Source organism: Hyaena hyaena, unplaced genomic scaffold (genome assembly GCF_003009895.1).
Source record: "Hyaena hyaena isolate Hyena2069 unplaced genomic scaffold, ASM300989v1 scaffold_1387, whole genome shotgun sequence".
NCBI lineage: Eukaryota > Metazoa > Chordata > Mammalia > Carnivora > Hyaenidae > Hyaena > Hyaena hyaena.
The window spans coordinates 158,412-176,896 of NW_024082020.1; positions in this window are offsets into that span (position 1 = coordinate 158,412).

Here is an 18,485-nt window from a genome sequence, read left to right on the forward strand (position 1 = left end):
AAATAGATTTGGTGTTGGATTGAATGACGTAAGAGGTCATCATGATATAAGACAAAGAGAAAAGTCATGGACGACACCAAGATTTCTGCCACAAACAATGGAAAATTGGAGATGCTATTAACTGAGATGGAGAAGGTTATAGTAGGAATAAGTTGGGGGAGGAGTAAGAAGTTTCTTCTGGGATGTGGTAATGCTAAAATTCCTGTGGGAACTTCAATGTAAATATTTAGTAGGCAGCGAGATCTATATACTTGGAGTTTACAATTAAAAATTTTTTTTAAATACTTTTTTTATTTTTGAGAGAGAGAGAGAGACAGAGCATGAGCAGTAGAGGACCAGAGAGAGAGGGAGACACAGAATCTGAAACAGGTTCCAAGCTCTGAGCTATTGGTACAGAGCTCAGCACGGGGCTCGAACACATGAACCATGAGATCATGCCCTGAGCCGAAGTTGGACGCTTAACCAACTGAGCCACCCAGGCGCCCCTTGGAGTTTACAACTGAGGTCTAGGACAGAGGTGTAAATGTGGAAGTCACTAGCATACAGATGCCTTTTAAAAGTGTGGGACTGGGTAGGAGATATTCCAGGAAGTTAGTATGAATCGAGAAAGAAGAGGTAAGAGAGCTGAGTCCTAAGGCTGTCTAACATTTAGAATGCAAGGGCATGAGGAGGGAACTGCAAAGGAGATAAAATGGGGTGTTGTGGGAGCCAAGAGACTGATGTCCAAGAAGCCAAAGGAAGAAAGTATGTCCAGAAAGAGGATGTGGCACATTCTATTAAATTTTGGTAGATCAAATTGTTAAGAATCGAAAATTGACTTTGGATTCAGCAGCATGAAGATTACTGGGGACCTTGGCAAAAGCTATTTTAGCAAAGTGATGAAATCAAATGCCTGTTTGGAGTAGGTTCAAGGGAAACCGTGAAGAGAGGAACTGGAGAAAAAGAAAACTGACAACTCTTTCACAGGAAGATTTTACTGGCAAGTCTCTGTTAATACTAAGGGTCTACACTTAGAAGGGCACCTACAGGTGGACAGCAACTTGAGTTTTGCTGTGTCATCCCTTTCCGTGTTCCTTGGCAATAGCAGTTCTGGATGCTCACTCCAGGTTCTTCATTCTTCTCTGCCCTATCTGCATGGTGAACTCATATTCACCCTTAGCGTCACACTTAGGCATCTCCGCACGCATGAATTTCTCAGATGGAGCAAATCGTTCTGAACATTATATATGTTTTTAGTATAATCACATTGTACTGTTATAATTTATTCCCCACTTGGCAGTGACTCATGAGAACAAGTGTTGTGGCTTGCAGGGTTCCCCATGCTAAGTACTGAGTCTGTCTAGTACTTAGTGATGTTCAGTTAATATTGGTTGAATGAAATGGAATTATTTTAAAGAAATGCAGGATTCAGGCTTTGCCTTCCATATCCAAGGGGATAGCAGTGTGCTCTACATTTCTGCAGGGGAAGAAACAACTCTATTCATCCTCAGGAGAGCCTAAAACAGAATTCTCGTGAAGAGTTTGGAAAACTCTGCTTTGCATTTATTTTTTTGTTCTTATAAATACTTCCATTTGAGGTTAGAGGGTTCTCACTGACACACACTATCAAAGTGCTTGCCTGGTGTCTTCAGTGGGTTCCATCATATTGATTTGTGGTGGCACTGAAGGGAGTGACCTTGGGAGGTGCCATTTCCCATGCACCATTAGGCCAAACTGAGGGCTCCGTTAGTTTTTCACTCAAGCAACTGTATTTTCGTAATGTGCCTTCAGTGAGCGCTGATGTCATTTCATTCCCAGAATCATTTCAATTAGATTCCAAACAGTCTTTTATTGCACTTTGGAAGTCTTTTGAGATGACAAATTATTTCTATATTCAATCTGCTGTTCTTTTCTTTCCTCTGCCTCTTTATGGCTGACAGCCCCTGTGTGCTTTGTTTTGTGTGTTATTTGGCCAAGAGGGAGCTGTCCGAAATACAGTTTGACAGCATTCTTAAAGGATATTATCCTTTTGCATTTACTCTTTCTGTTTGTTCTTTGGTTTCTGCTATTAATTAGCAAATTCATTTCCTGATAGCCACAATGAGGGTAGAATAGATGTACCGAGCTAGGTATCTAGCAAAGCCCAATGTATTCAGAGTAGTAACAAGAGACCAATTCTATTCTGATCAACACCATTAAAAGGAAAAGATAAGTCAAGTCTTATGGCCTTAGTCAGCAAGTTTTATTAAAAAAAAAATCTAAGCCGAACCATAGCTGTAATTTGGAGTCTTAGCTCAAAGTGACTGCTTTGTATTTTTCTCAAAGGCTGGAGAGTCAGATCTGTATTCTGCTGGTCAGGCACCCCGTAAAGAGTGCCACCTTCACCTGGGTTGTTTGGAAAGCCCATAAGTCTTGGTAACTTGGTGGATTTCGATGCACAGCCATGAGTTCCACAGGGCATTAATTCTGCTCCATTGCTTGCCATTTGAAATAAAAAGTGTCGGTGAATACATTATACTTGGGGACCTCTAAATCCCACTTTAGTTCATTGTCATTCTCGAGGTCACTGATCTCCTTTGCTATCATTATTTCAGTATCCAGAGTGCATTTGAAGTTTGCTGCTTTTGTGTCCTTTTTGCTTTATCTTTGACAACTGCATCAGCTCTTACTCTCGAGGAAATTAACATTTCCTTTTGTTCACAAAGCAAGATTATTTGGAAAGGTCAGTGGATGTAGCACATCACTCTGGTATATTTCCACAAAGAAACATGCCTGGTATATTTTAGTGATGCCGAGAGATAAAGGTCTAGCTTGTTTATGGTGAATGGCCATGTAGAAATGATCATTGTAAATTCAGTGGTTTTTTGAAAGAAAGGAATTTCATTTAGGATTTTTTATTAGTAGATCTATTAGAGGAAATATGACCAAATCATTGCCACAGAGTTGGCTCTGCGGGGACTGTGGGAGCTGTGTCTGTTTTATTCGGTTTCCTTCAAAAAGTCCTTCCTGAGGGAAAAAGTCACTGTTACCTATTCTAGGCATACATAGGGAGTTAGCTAAGTATCCTTTTCACTTTTTGTTTTTAAAAATAATTTTAAAGTTTATTTATTTATTTTGAGAGAGAGGGGAGGGGGGAGGGGCAGAGAGAAAGGGAGAGAGGGAATCCCAACATTCTGACACAGGGCTCAATCTGACGAACTGTGAGATCATCACCCGAGCCAAAATCAAGAGTCCCACACTTAACCGACTGAGCCACCCAGATGCCCCTCCTTTTCACTTTTATTAGTGAAACTTTTCACATTTCAGTGATTTGGGCTAAGCCATCGTAAATCTATTGTGTTTTCTCCTACTTTTTCTTTCTTTGTTTTTTTAATGTTTATTTATTTTTGAGAGAGAGAGAGAGAGAGAGAGAGAGCGCGAGCGAGCAGGGGAGGGACCTAGAGAGAGGCAGAATCCGAAGCTCCAGGCTGTAGCACAGAGGCTGATTTGGGGCTGGAACCAACCAACTGGGAGATTATGACCTGAGCTGAAGTAGGACACTTAACTGACTGAGTCACGCAGGCGCCCCTCTCCTACCATTTCTAATAGTGGATATTATTTATGCTATTGATACTACTGTTGCACACAATTTAGCCTCAGTCTTTCCATCTTAACCCAGAGTTTACATTCTGGGCCTGAACTCGGAGGGCTACGTGATTATCTTCAGATCCAAGGAAAAAAAACCAAATAAAAAGACAAGGGTTAATGCTCCTCGCTGATGGTTGCTTAGAACACAGTTTGCATACTTTGTCCTTGAGATAATGGCTATTCCCTTAAACTTCTCTACAACCCTAAACCTTGCCTTCATAATAACAAATGTTTTCCTACACACCAGAATAAGGGCCTCTCTCTTTATCACTTTGTAGCCTTTTTGCAATAACCACTCAATTCTGCTTCTGTACTTCCCGCTTGCCTCTTTGCTCATTATCAAAAGCCCTAAGTCCTTGGACTCCGGGCCGCACACCTAGAGTTCTATGTTAACTCTGTGTGGTCCCGGCCGGTAATAAAGACTCCCTTAATTTGGCTTTAGTGGTCTCGGTTGGTCTCTGTGTCTCTCGGTGTAACACTACCACAATGCAAATTGTAAAGGATGGGGTTTTAACCAGGATGTGTGAAAAACGTGTCGGTAACTCCTGAGGGTAGGCAGAGGTAAATAGAAATGAAGCTGGAGGTTGTTAAGAGATCAGATTTTCAACAAGCAGCGTCCGGATTGCATCAGTAGGAGGCCACCGGATCAGAAATTCACACGCGGAAGACGTCCATGAGTGTTTATTGAGAACATCGTAGGTCAACAGGAGTCCAGGCTTGGGATATGAATAACAAGCGCAAAGGAAGTTTACTGGCATGGTTAATATCTACTCTTGTTTTCATTTTGTCAGCAAGTCTTTCTAATACTCCCATTTTATGATAATTTTAGGAGAGAAAACATAACAGGTCAAACTTAGAGCTCTTTCTTCTTTTCTTTCTTTCTCCTATCTATCTATCTATCTATCTATCTATCTATCTATCTATCATCTATCTATCATCTATCTATCTATCATCTATCATCTATCTATCATCTATCTATCATCTATCTATCATCTATCTATCATCTGTCTATCATCTATCTATCATCTATCTATCATCTATCTATCATCTATCTCTATCATCCAACTGTCTGCATTTAGATATCTAATTCATTTGGAGTTTATACTGGTGTACGTTGTGAAGTATTAATCCAATGATATATTTTTCCAAATGACTAGTTTTCTCAGTACCACTTATTGATATTTTTGTATCTGCTCCCATTTTCATTTGAGATAACCATCTTTATCACACAATAGGCTTACGAATGCACTTGGGTCTATTTCTGGACAGTCTCTTTTGTTTCTTTTCTTTTTTTTCTGATACTATATGTTGTTTTTTTGGATGCCACACAATTTAAAATATAGGTCTCATGAAAATATTTTAATATCTATTTGAATTAGCCTCCCTTATTTTTTTCTTTCTTAGACTTCCTTAGTGATTTTTCCTTGTTCATATTTTTTGGAAGTGCATATAGATTTGTTGACAACTCAGTATATTTACAAGGAAAGTTGGAGATTACTTATGATCTATACTTATTGATCACTCACTACATGCCACACATTAGTTAGCATAGGAATATCACACTTGAGGGAATATACTGAAGTTCAGTGGAATCAGTATTTCTACTTCCCTAGGTAGATATTCTTTAAGAATAGAGGGGTTATCTATGTTAGATAAGAATGCGTGAGAGGTGATGAGTATGGAGAGGTTGTCTTATATTCCTATTTTTTTTTTAAAACTGTGATAGAAGACCTATAAAATTTAAACTCTTAACCATTTTTAAGTGTACACTACAGTGGGGTTAAGTATATTCACATTGTAGTGCAACAGATCTCCAGAAATTTTCTGTGGCAGGATTCTCGCACAGAGAGTCGTGACACCGAGGCTTTTCTTTCCAGGAAGCAACTTTATTCGTGCCGGCACCACTCAGTTGGGTTCGTACCCAAAAGAACTGAGCGGCCCACATCACATGGCATAGTTTTTTTTATACATTTTCTATTTCTTTGTCTCCCATATATGGTAACACACATAAACATGCAGTCTGATTAAGTTTACAAGAACATGGGGGATGTAGGCACCTGGACCCATATCTAGGTGACCTTGAAGTCTTCTCTCCTCTCTTCTTCATTTTTTTCTTTTTCCTTAGGGAGGGGTTCCTACCACATTTCCATCTTGCTTGTCTATTTTTCAGTCTCAATTTTATAACAAATTTATCTGTGTCCGGGAAAAAACTTCTTGGTGTTTTGGGGGATTAAAGCAAATTTTTAAATTAATTTAGGGGGAATTGATATCTTTAGGATGTTCAGTCTTCCTATCCTAAAATGTCTGTCTTTCCATTTGTTCAAAGTGTACTGTTTTATATTTCAGAAATGATATAAAATTTTCCTCCTATAAGTTTACATATCTCTGGTTAACCTTATAAACAAGTATTTTCTTTACTGTTGTTTCTATAAATTGAATCTTGCCTCTCATTATGTCTTCTAACTGGTTATTGTTTGTATATAGGAAAGCTATTGATTTCTGCATTTTAATATTAGAGTTTTATTGCTAAAATCTCTTACTGTTTGTAACGGGTTTTCCATTGATTTTTTGGGTTTTTTTTAGATACACAATTATGTCATCTACAAATAGAAATAGTTTGATCTCTTTCTTTGAAAATTTTATGCTTTTAATTACTTCCTCTTGCCTATTATATCTTGTGTTTAATTTCTGTCCAATATTGTATAGGTCTATCTTATTTTAAAACTCTACAAATTAGGTATTATTATTTTATATCATACCTTTAGTGCAATGCTAAGTATGATGTATCGTTTTATTTTAAAAAACTATTTGGGAATGAATTCTTATTTCAGTATGTTTTAAATAGTCTTTAAAAAATATAAGCATTTAAGTTTAGAAATTCCCCTCTAAGACTATTTGAACAGCATTTTCCAAGTTTGATTATGTAACATTTTCCATATGATTTAATTCTACTAGTATTTAATTTTTGTTATTACACCTTGTTTAACTAAGAAATTACATAAAAGTGGGTTTTAAAATTACCAAATATATGGTTTAAAATATTTTTTGAAGTCAGGCAGAGAAAGACAGATACCATATGTTTTCACTCTTATGTGGATCTTGAGAAACTTAACAGAAGACCGTGGGGGAAAGGAAAGGGAAAAAAAGTTACAGGGAGGGAGGCAAATCACAAGAGACTCTTAAAGACAGAACAAACTGAGGGCTAATAGGGGGCGGGGTAGAAGAGAAAGTGAGTGATGGGCATGGAGGAGGGTACTTGTTGGGATGAGCACTGGGTGTTGTATGGAAAACAATTTGACAATAAATTATATTATAAAAAAATAAAAATATCTTTTGCTCTTTACTTACAATTTAATTTTATTTTGATAAGAGGATATTTATATGGTAGCAAGTTTTTATTTGTTTTGTTGAGACTTGGTTAAAGCCTAGTAGATAATAAAATGTTGTAAATATTGTGTATGTACTTTATATGTGTAGTTGCTAATTACTGAGTATCAGGATCTAGGCATATCTATACCTCAAATTTGCTAAGAATGTTAGTTATCCCTACTTTTTTTTTTTTTGCTTTACTTACTTGACTTCTCTTTTATTTAGAAAAATATCAAAAAATTACACTGTGAATATTTTTCCAAATCTATCATTTTTTGCTTTACTGATATGTTGAAGTTATATCGTTATTTGCTTACTGATTTAGGATTTTTATTTCTTCCTGGTTAAAGATTTTTATTAGCATAGGCTTATTAACATGGTGAATTTCTTCATCCCTAAACATGCTTTTGCTTTAAAGTAGAAGTTATTAATCTCATTTTGCATCATAATCACCTAGGAAAAAATTAAACATTCGTGCACAGGACCAACCTCTAGAAATTCTGAGTTAATTGGTGTAGGTGAGGCACTGGTAATTTTTAAACATTTCCAAAATTATTTAATGTACAACTAGGTTTAAAAGAGCTACTAACTTAAAGTCTTTTTTCTTATATTAATAGAATTACACTGGTTTTCATCTGGTTCGTTTTATCTGGATAATTTTGTATGTTTTAACTTTCTCTGTCATCTGCATTTTAACATTGTCTTTTGTAAGTTGCATAGAGCTGAATTTTTTTAAAAACGTCAATTTGAAAATGACTATGTATTTTCACTGTTTTAAGTTTGGTACCTTTATTTTACTGTCATTTCAAATATTTTGGATTTATTTCTACTATCTTAGTTATCTCATGGAGCATTGCTTTTTCTGTGTCCTCTTTTCTTCTATTCAGATTTTCTATCCTCTAAATTTATTACAATTTTAAAATTAAAATTAATTAATTAACATATTTCTCTAGCTTTTAAGGTATTATTGATTAATAAAATTGAATATATTTATGTTGCACAATGTGATGTTTTTATGTATTTATCAAATATAATTACAATATGATTATGAAATGATCACTGCAATCAAGCTAATTGTCACATCCATCATCTCACATATTTATTTGTAGTGAGGATATTTAAGATCTATTCTACTCTATTCAAATTTCAAGTATACAGTAGTGTATGATTACTATAGTCATCATGCTGTACAGTAGACCTCCGGAACTTATTCATCCTGCATAGCTGGAACTTTGTAACTTTTGACCAATATCTATTTCCCTTTCCCTTTTGCCCCTGGAAAACACCATTCCATTTTCTGCTTCTATGAGACACTTTTTTAGATTCCACATATAAGTGAGATCGTACAATTTTTGTCTTTCTTTATCTGACTTATTTCACTTAGCATAATGCCTTCCAGTTCATCCATACTGTTGTAAATGACAAGATGTCCTTTTTCTGAGGCTTAATAATATTCTAGTGTGTGTGTGTGTGTGTGTGTGTGTGTGTGTGTGTGTGTATGTGTGTGTACTGTATTTTCTTTGTTCATTTATCTGTTAATGGACATAGGTTGCTTCCATATCTTGGCTATTATGAATAATGCTACATTGAACATGGGAGTGCTGATATCTCTTTGATATCTTGATTTTATTTCTTTTGGTTATACACCCAGAAGGGGTATTACTGGATCATATGGTAGTTTATTTTTAATTTTTCAAGGAAGCTTCATACTATTTTCCATAATGGCTGTATAAATTTACAATCCCACCAAGTGTATGAAGGTTCCCTTTTTTCCACACCCTTGACAACATTTGTTATCTTTTTTTGTCTTTTAGATAATAATAGTCATTCTAACAGATATGAAGTGATATCTCATTGAGGTTTTGGTTTACAGCTTCCTGATTAGCCATGTTGAGCATTTTACATATACCTTTTGGCTATTGTATGTCTTCTTTTGAGAAATACCTATTCAGATCCTAGTTCACTTTTTAATCATGTTGTTTTCTTGCTATTGAGTTGTATGAATTTCCTGTATACTTTGGATATTAACCCCTGATCAGATAATGGTTGCAAATACTTCCTCCCATTCTGTAGGCTGCCTCTTCATTCTGTTGATTGTTTCCTTTGCTGTGCAGAAGTTTTTAGTTTGATATCACAATTTTTAAAAATTTTCATTTCTCTCCTCCCACTGGGTTTGGAAGTCACACATAATTTTCATTCTTTAGTAATTACATTTGAAATTACTACATATATATTTAAGTTAATTGATATCTTCATCTCTTCCTGAATGATAGAAGGGCCTTAAAGCACTTTAATTCCAATCATAATCTTGCATCTTATATCTAATATTTGCCCAATAGTTTAAACAAATTTTATTTAGAGATTGTTAAACTCTAAAAATTAATATTTTTATTATTTTATACAGATATATTTTAGATTTATTGTTATATAACCAATATCTTTGCTCATCTTCACAAATATTTTTGTATCTCAAGCTTTCTTTTTCCTTTTATTTTCTGAATTATTTCCTACAGAAATTTATTAAGAAAGTCTTTTGGTAGTTACTTTTTTCAGTTTCCATATGAAAAAAAAATTTTGCTTTACAATTTTTTAAAGGACTTGTTGTTGTTGTGTGTAGAATTCTAGATGATACTTTTTTTCCTGCCAGTGTTTGGGAAATATTTTAATGTCTTATGGCTTCCACATTTCTTATTAAAAAGTCTATTGTCAACTTAGTTATTAATCCTTTAAAGGACAACTGTCTTTTCTTTATGGAACTTTTAAGATCTTCTCTTTATGCTTTTAGTTTGCTATTGTTGTTTTCTAATTTTTGTAGATAGTATTATAGAGGTTGCTCTGACCATCTATTTGGGTTTGTATTTTTCAATAATTCTGAAAAAATTTTAACTATTATTTCTACATATATTACCTCTCCTCTTTTAGTCTCTCCTTTTGAAAGAACTGTTAAATATAGTTTAAGTTTCTCATTTCATACGCCACTTTTCTTTTTGCTGGACTTTTCACACCTATCTTATAGTTCATTAACTCTCTTCATTTGTATCCATTTTTTTAACCTTATCTCTTTAATTTATTATTTTAATGCTTATAATTTCTTCATTAGCTAAAATTTTAGTGTCTAACTCATCTATTTGTCACTTCCTATGACTTTTTTTGTCTGTAATATTTCCTTTTTGAATATAAGTCTATTTTACTAAAACTTTATCTATAAAAATCCTGCACAGCCTAGATTTAGGATTTGCTTGTCCTTCTTCCAGACAATTCCAAAATATTGTAGGCCTAAGGAAACTTCAATTTCTTATCTTGGCTTTTCCTAGACCATGAAGCATTGTTTTAAGTCCCAAATCAATGTAAGGGTTGGCTGTGAATATGAATCCTTAGTTTCTAATTCTTTTTGAGTTTGTGCCTGAGAATTTTCTTTGTTTTTTCTTTCTTATAATATCAGATAGGTAATTATAAGAATATGTGTTATATGTTATGCAGTATTGACATGTGCTTTCTATCAAGAATTATTAAAAATATTTGATCTACCATGTTGCCAGAAACAGAAATCTTACAGATAAGCTCTTTCACATTTTTGAAGTTACGTTTTTCAGTGAATGCTTAAAATTAATGAGTAAGATAAAGACTTTAGCATGTTTTTACTTTCCTCATTTTCATCTTTAGCAGAATTCTGGTGATTCTTATGCATCCTGAAGTTTGGGAGTCAATGATCTAAATGATGAAGAGGAAAATATAGGTGGTGAACCATCCAAGAGTGATATAATCTCCCAAGACTTGATTCTGTGACAAGAAGAAGATAGGGAGAGATAGGAATAAAGTCTTATGTATCAGTATGGATAAGCTAAAAAGTGAAAATTAATGTGAATGCTAAAAAAAAAGAATTATAAAATAGTTATATACCTTCTCTGTGTATAAAAAAAGGTTGTGGTTATAACTCAAATGCAAAGAATTGCTATAGAATGTTTCCTGATGACATCAGATCAATGTATAACTAAACATTAAAGTACCTAAAATAATTTTTATAAAGAAAATTAGAAACTAAACAGAAAGTATTCTATTACCCTTTCATATTATTTTCAGCTGAAATCTTGAAGACCATGGGTCAATTCTGGTGTATATCAACAAAGTTTGTAGATTAAGATGTAATGATCAAAGATATAATTTTTTGCTCTTGGTGATAATAACTGCCATATAAAGGATTGTTAGGAACTTAAATTGAGGAAGTTAAAACTAAAATAAGACATGACTAAAATTTATAAGTTAAACAATGGATAAGATAATACATCATCTTTATCAACTGTGAAGGAACACCATGGCCTTCTTTAAAACTTGAATGAGGAAATTTAAAGTAGTATTTGTGGAATACGTGTGAAACTTGCAGTGGCCGTTGTGAATGAATTCAAGAAATATTTGAATGAATTTGTGAATGGCAGGGATACAGACTAGAAAAAGGAGCTGGAATATGATTATAAATATTTGAATTCTCCCTCCACCCCCACAACATGTAGCTTAGAACCATACTTTGTAACCGGATACTAGATTTGAAGGTGTAGTTTAATAATTTCCATATTTTAATGTTGAAGTGAAAGAATGAAAAATATTTTGGAATAAATATCAAGAAAAGCCATTCTATAATGGTGGGCCTTGAGTTAATTCTTAAAGAATAATTGAGAGGAGGCTAGAGTGTAAAGGGGATAAGGTATCCCAAAATAAATTACATATAGTAGGGGGAAAAGAAGGGGATACTCAAATGGCAAATAGTAGGGGTAAAGACAAGGACAGCAGCCAATTTGAGTAATGGGTCTTTGTTACCACGTAAGCATGGAATTAAAACCTTCCTGAGAGGGTCCCCACCTGGGTGGCTTAGCTGAGCGTTAGACTTTGGCTCAGGTCTGATCTTGTCGTGTTTTGTGAATTTGAGACCCCACATTGGGCTGGCTGCTGTAAGCCTGTCCGTGCAGGGCCACTTGGGATCTTCAGTCCCCTTCTCTCTGCCCCTCCCCCACTTGTGCTTTCCCAAAAATATTTAAAAAGAAACAAACGAAAACACAAACGCTTCCTGAGAGCTGAGATAGTGTAGTGGTTAGGAGAATAGGCTACAGACCAGTGCTGTGCAATAGAAATATGTGAGCCAATTAAAAAATCTGTAATAGTCACATTGAAAAGGTAAATAGAAACAGGTAAAATTAATCATAATAAAATTTTTTTAAGTGAACCCAATACTGTAGACCTCCTTTATTCATGGTTTCACTTTCTGTGGTTTCGGTTACCTGCAGTCAACCGTAGTTTGGAAACAGATGATCTTCCTTTTGATGTATCCTCAGAAAGTCAATAGTAGCCTAATGCTATCACAATGCCTACATTAGTCACCTCACTTCATCTCTTCACATAAAAATTTTATCATATCACATCATCAGAGAAGAAGGGGAGTACAGTATAATAAGATAGTTTGATAGACCACATTCATGTAACTTTTATTATAGCATATTGTTACAATTGTTTTACTATTAGTTATTATTGTTAATATATTACTGTGCCTAGTTTATAAATTAAACTTATGATAATTATGTATAAATAGGAAAAAACAATATATATAAGACTTGGTATTATCTGTGGTTTCAGGGATCCATTAGGGGTCTTGGAAAATAGCCCCTATGGACAAGGGGGAAACTGCTGTATATCCAAAATATCATTAGAACATGTAGTCAATATAAAAAAGTGTAAATGAAAGTTTTATACTGGGTCTTCAGAATCTGATGTGTATTTTATACTGATATACTCTAAATTAGTAAATTTGGAAGCTAAATATTAATTAGAAATACTTGACCTAGGGGGTGCCTGAATGGCTCAGTTGGTGAAGCATGAGACTCTTACTCTTGGGCTTGTAAATTTGAGCCCCACATTGGGTGTAGAGATTACTTAAAAATTAAATCTTTTTAAAAAAGAAATACTTGATCTTTATTCAAATTTCATGAAATTTACATTTGAAAAATTATACTCACATATCCAGTAACTAAATTAAGTATTGGCCCTTAAGTTTAATTAATTTATAATATAAAATAAATTAAAATAATATAAAAACTTTAATTTCTTCATTGCATTATCTAAGTTTCAAATGCTCAATGGCCACACATAATTTTTGGACAGTGTAGCACTGATTTTCAAAACCAGCCCACACCTACTACATTTTAGCTTGGCATGTTCTTTAAGATTCTCAATTCTTGGCTTTCTTTGTAAAATAGACTAATAATATGACCTAATGCATAGGAATAATTTGAAGGTTAAGTCAGATAATCAGTGTACCACACTTGATGCAGTGCTTTATACATTGTACATGCTCATTGTTGGTTATTATTTTGACAATTAGGGATTTAGGGAATGGAACCAAGCTAGGGTTGGAAAGAATGGCAAATTCTGTCTTGAATGTCCTGATTTTGAGGTGAAGATGGGAGAATGGTGGGTTAGAAGGAATAGATCACGATTCAGGGGAGAGACTTTGGCCTAGAGAAAGCTCAGGGAATAAAATAATACAATTTGTGGATGTTCTGATGACTCCTATAGCATTTATTGTTCTCTTTTCTCTCTTTTCTACCAGACTGTGAACTATGGATGTCTTCCAGATATAACTGGTGCAATTTAGAAATTGATTTTTTAATTTTATTTGATTTTAAGTGCCTGGAATTGTGCCTGCACATAGTAGAGGTTTAAGAAATGTCTATTGAATGAACAAATTGCATTTACTAAAAGACTAAATGTCACAAGAGACCAGAGAATTGAAAACTTAAATATATTAGAAGACTTTGGCCAATTAATACCTGATTATATGCTTTTTAAGTAATGACATAGTTGAAATTAACACCTTGGCACACTTTCAGATACACCTTTTGAAATGGATAAAAAGCTTCAATTTTGTGTTAAAATTTGGAGTATTAGAGGCACTCTGAGACCTTAAAAATGAAATCATTCTAAAAAAGGCACTGTACTTTTTAATGCTAATTAATATAGTCTTTTTGTTGGTTTGCTTCTTTGCATTATTTGCATTTTTAAGGGAATCTTTATGCTTTGAGAGTTGGAAGATTGTGAAAGTCATATGAAGGGTACAAAAATATTACTCAACACCCTTCCCTCCTAGCAAAATCTTTCTCTCTCAAGAGGTACACGTCAGAGAATTCTATTAGTGGACGACAAGGAGCCAGTCTCGTTAGTGTGACGTCGCCTCCCAATTTGGTGACATTTTTCTATAGCATTCTTCAGGCTATCTCATTTGACACTTTGGAACAGCTGCCAAGTCCTTTCCTGCTCTCTGTAAACAAGGCTGTCACTCACAGAGCATTCCCCTTACCTCGGGTAGGGAATGGAGGTTAATGACTTTGGAAATGGAAAACAGAACAACCATCAAAAGGACTTTTAATACCAGGAGAATTATTGGAGAATAATTGAATCAAATAAAATAATATAAATAGACCATATTACAAGCCACATTTGTTAAAAGGTTTCATATCAGGTGAAGTTTTCTGTTACCTGGGAAGAGTAATAAAAAGAAATAAAATAGATTGAAAATGGTTACCCTTGAGAAGCTATTTATGACTTTTTGGCAGTATTCCCCTGTGGCTGCTGATGCCCATATAGTGTGTCTCATTGTTACTTTCTTTTCAACTTCAATTCTGCTTTACAAGTAAGACTTTTGATAGTTTTCCCTCCTTTAGAATATCTTTGATTTATCATTTAGGTTAGTGGTTAAAGAAATGAGACAAGCCTCTGCATCTGGGGAAATGCTGACATTTTTAGGCTTCTGATAGGTGGCATTTTAAGGTCAAATACTCTAATAAGAATCAAGAGCATTTTGGGGGGACAGATCTTGTTCAATCTGAATCAGAACGTGCTGAAAATAGTAATTAGAAGAGTAGAAAAGGCTGTTGAAGAAATAAAAACAACCTCACACAAACATACACGAATATGTGGCTGGTGGAAATGGGAATGCAGTGATTTTGCATTATTGTATGTAATAAACTTCTTAAATGCAAGACATACTGAAAACACATGTACCTTTTGCAAAGGAATGGCAGGTTTACTTATAAAGGTCTTTTGATTTGTAGTTCTTAAACTGAATATTCTTTGATTTTATCAATCTTCTATAGCATGGCCATTATTATTGAACAAATATTAATGAGAGCTTATTACATTCAGAGCAGTGATCTAGACACTAGGTGTAGGATGAAGAATAAAAAGCATGGTTTGTTTATAGAGTTTACAGTCTAGTAGCGGTAGAGATTAGACAGAATGAAACTGAGAAAATTTGTTATGTAGCAATAGATAATATATCATTATGCTCTTTCCATTCTACAAGCTTCCTCTTAAAAGACTGAAAAGGGGGGCCCTGGCAGTATTACAGGTGAAAGATAGTGGCAGATTGTACTATGTTGGTGGTATACAACATAAACTACATAGATTCAAGACACATTTTGGAGGCAGTCTCTAGGAAATTTGCTTTTGGGTTGACTATGGATAAAGGTGAAATGAAAAGGAAAAATTATGTATAACACTCCACTTAGTTTCAGGTGTGAGTGTGTAAGTAGATGGGGATACTTGGGAGAATAATTTATTTGGGAATGAAAAGCTCTTGTTTAGACACATTAAGTTTAATATGCATGAATAGCAACAAGAGATCTCAAGTAGTCAGTTGGATATATGAATCTGAAAGCATAAATGTGGGATTCTTTGGCTTTTATATGGACTTTCACATGTTGAAAGTAGACGAGCAACTTGCAGGAGAGAGAAGAGATGTCTTTGGACTGAGCCCTGTGAAGTGGCAACATTTGGAAGTCAGACAAAAGAGGACGATTCAAGAAAGAAGCCTGAGCAGAAGTAGCCAGAGAGGTAGGAGGAAGAGTGTGATGTTGCAGAATTCCCAGCACCAAAGGAGGAGAGTATGTTAATAAGGGGACAGTGATTACCAGATTAAATGTGAGGTTAAGTAAAATGAAGATAGAAAAATGTCCACTGGAAGTGTCAAAACATGTAGTATTTAGTACCAATTGATAAAAGAAGTGTCAGTGGAATGATGGTGTAAAAACTCAACTAGAATGGGTTTAGTAAAAAATGAAAGATAGCAAGACACAGAAACCAAGAATCAAATCTACTTTGAGAGATTTTGCCCAGGAGGGAGGTCAGAGAAATGGGAGAGGAGCCAAAGAGGTATATGGGATTAAAAGAGAATAGTTTCAGAGAAGTGAGATTAAGGAATACTGATAAACTTGTGGGGTGCATATAAAGAGAGATAGAAATTGGTAATCCAGGAAAGAGAGGTTGGAAAATATTGGAAGTAAAATTTTTGAGTATTTAAGAAGACATGAAGAGCAAAGCACACGTGGAGATTTTAACTAATTTTTAATGTCTATTTGTTTATTTTTTGAGAGAGAGAGAGAGAGCAAGCTGGGGAGGGGCAAAAGTAGAGGGAGGGAGAGAATCCCAAGCGGCTCTGTGTGTCTGATGCGTGGCTCAACCACACAAACTATGAAATCATGACCTGAGCCAAAATCAAGAGTCTGATGCTTAACTGACTGAGCCACCCAGGTGCCCCGAGATACTACTGATAGGAGCATGGATGAGAATTCCATTGTAGATATAGATGCAGATTGGTTAGTAGTTTTGGCGGAAGGAGAGTTAACTAAGTCTTGTCTGATTGCTCCTATTTATTTTCTAGTGAGGTCACTGAGAATGATGACATGATTAGAGAGAAGAGACTGAGAGCCAGGTGCCTGAATCTTTACTAAATGAAGGAAAGAGGTCAGGGGAACAGTGGATGTCAGTCATAATAAACTTCACTGTGAATATGTTTTTCTTCTTGTGTATTTTGCTTCCACAATGTGGAGGAAAAAATATGCTGATTTCTTTTCTCTATTTTCCCATATGACTCCTTAGTTACATTGGGAGGCTCTTGGGAAATTGATCAGAGTGGATTTAGAAACATGGGTGAATTGTTTACAGATAACACAGACAGAGAGCAAGAGGTAGTGTCCACAGTACCAGTCTGACTTAACGAACCTTTGGGACATGATGTAATAGGATTTAATCATCCTGGTAGCAAAATCAGGTACAATATACCTAAGAAGCTATCCTACTTTGAAATACCATACCTTGTTCTTATTGAGTAGCAAAATCTCCTAATGAGATTAAAGACATATACAAATATTGTGATATTTAATTTTCCTCTCCTTAAATGGACAAACCTAAATCAAAGTCCTACCCAAACAGAGAGATTAGGGTTTGAATTTTAAGCCATACAACCTGGAAAATGACTGTAAGTATTTAACTCAGATAAGAAGTAGCAGTTAGGGTGGCGAGAGCATAAAGAGTGTACTAGTTGATATTACTGTATAACAAACTTTCCCCAAACCTGGTAGCTTAAAACAATTTATTATCGCACTATTTCTATGGGGCAGGGATTCAAGAGAGGCATAGCTGGATGATTCTGGCTCATGGTCTCTCATAAGGTTGCAAAAAACTGACAAGCAGGGCTGCAATCTCATCTGAAAGCTCAGGTAGGGGAGGATATGCTTCTAAGCTCAGTCAGGTGATTGTTAGCAGACCTTAGTTCCTTTTACATGGGCCTCTCTATAGTTGCTTAAATATTATCATTTAGTTTTTCTCAGAATGAGCAATGGGATAGGGAAGAGGGGACTGCGTAAGAATGTAAATAACAGGAGGTGAGGATCCTTGGGAGGGATCATGGAGCCTGGCTACCATGGATGGTGTATTAGGTTTCCACAATACACAAAATCTTTATCAGTTGGCTTTGCATCTTGGAAAAGTTAGCTAACATTTTTGAGAAGCAATTGTCTCACCTGTTGTGTTTCGATTAACCTTTCTTTCTCTAAAAACTTATCAGCCTATTCCCTAAACCTTGTTTACACAGATGGTTAGAATGAAATTGCGGGGGAGCCTGGGTGGTTCAGTCAGTTAAGTGACCAGCTCTTCATTTCGGTTCAGGTCATGCTCTCACAGTTCTTGAGTTCATGCTCCATGCTGTCAGCACAGAGCCTGCTTGGGATTCTCTTTCTTCCTCTCTTTCTGCTCCTCCCCAGATCACACACATGTACCCTCTCTCAAAATAAATAAACATTTTAAAAGATGAAATTGCAGTTCTAATTTACCTACTTAACTACCATGTTTCTCATAGTTGCCATCAACAGGTTTGGCAAAGTTATAGGAGATTTATAGGGAAATATGTACTAGTCAATCAGCCATAGAAAAGGGTTTCCAAATTTTGTGAAGATATTTTAAGTAAAAGATTCAAGTAGATATTTGAATATAGTTAAACTTCTGGAATCAGTCATATTTAAAGCTACTCATACCTTTTAAAAAATAACTACTTTATATGTCAATAATTCACACACCATATAACTCTCCCATTAAAAGTGTATAATTTCATGATTTTTAACACTTTCATAGAATTGTATAACCATCATCAATATCTATTTTAGAACATTCTCATCCTCCAAAAGAAACAC